The following is a 1,420-nucleotide window of genomic DNA, read 5'->3' as shown; positions in this document are numbered from 1 at the left end:
TAGGCAATTATAGCTCAAATGTCGATACCTAATAATTCCACAGCCAGTCGTCGAGGATAGGAATAGACCCAGCGACTGGTCTTGTATAATGCTTCTTCCAGGCACTATGGATCGTATCTACAGTCGAGACTAGTTTCGAAATTGAAGCGACGATATCTGTGACAAATATTTACAATCAATGTTATATCACCGACGAAATAAAATACCAACGAAATCGAAAAATTATACGACCCATAAGCAAGAAATATCTAATCGTTACCTGCTCGCGCCCCAACAGGACTTCGTCCGGGCCGCCAGCGTCGTGAAAGCGGCAGCAAGTCTCGAAATCTGTCCAGTTCCGTAAAGGGACCAATTCCCTTCGTATTCCTTCATCACAGAAACCATAAGCCGTAGCCTGAATATGAATGCGAATGTAAGGCTTTTGAAACCGCCACCAGCAGAGGAAGACATGGACGATATAAAGAGGAAGCAACCAATCATTGTGCTGATAGGATTCGCACTTCATGTATCAAATGGAGATCTGTCAATACTATTTTTCTGGACCCGCGATACACAGATTCTTTGAGAATTTTTTCATCGCAAAAATGCCAAATGCTGTAAACACATTCATTTATTTATTGTCTATCTTTGTATCAGTATTCTATCTGTCTACCTGCTGTGTGTGAGTGTATAGGTATGCGCGCGCGCGCAACAAGGAGACAAACAATACAAAATAATTAAACGCAGTACAGTCATAAGTAACAATCTAATATGTTCGTAGATGAACAAAAAATCCAAACTGAATCACTTCCTCAGAGGATGAAGTAGTAGTAAAGAGAACTTTTCATGCTGCAACAGCCTGCTCTGCAATGATCCCTCCGCTTCGCCGAGATGACGAAATGGGTGTTGAATAATGCGACCGGCCCGATGAGGGCATTACAGTGTACTTAAACTTATTAATCAGGTACTAGGTACTCACTATGCCATCCGTATAGGACAAGGGAAAAGTCTGAAAACATGCAAACTTATGCTGTCTTCTTTCTGACCGCTGAAACATTTCTCGTACACTCACCCACGACAATAACATCGGGAATGGTGCCGCAGCCGCCCACTCCTGGACTGCAGTGGTGAGGGCAAGGTCGTGATCCAGCGGGTGGCCTCTCCTGGACCCAAGGGCGCCCACACCAAAGTTACTCTCACTACTACGTTCCTGAGCCTCTGGGCCGCCTGCGGTCTTCGCTTTTGAGAGAGTCATCCGAAACGAATCTTGAAGGTCGAGTTTGGGACTCGGATGGTGCCGATCACCTCGAAGGTTGAAGGATCACCTTGTGGGTGACCACCGCCTCCTCGAACGTCTCCTTCGACACCTGTAAATTGGAACGGGTAGGGGGGCGGTAGAAGAAACAAATTCGTAATGACAAGCAATTTGTTTTTCTCAAAG

Source organism: Penaeus monodon, chromosome 19, assembly GCF_015228065.2.
Source record: "Penaeus monodon isolate SGIC_2016 chromosome 19, NSTDA_Pmon_1, whole genome shotgun sequence".
Lineage (NCBI taxonomy): Eukaryota > Metazoa > Arthropoda > Malacostraca > Decapoda > Penaeidae > Penaeus > Penaeus monodon.
The sequence above is the reverse complement of the archived record's forward strand: the minus strand, read 5'-3'. Positions refer to the sequence as shown.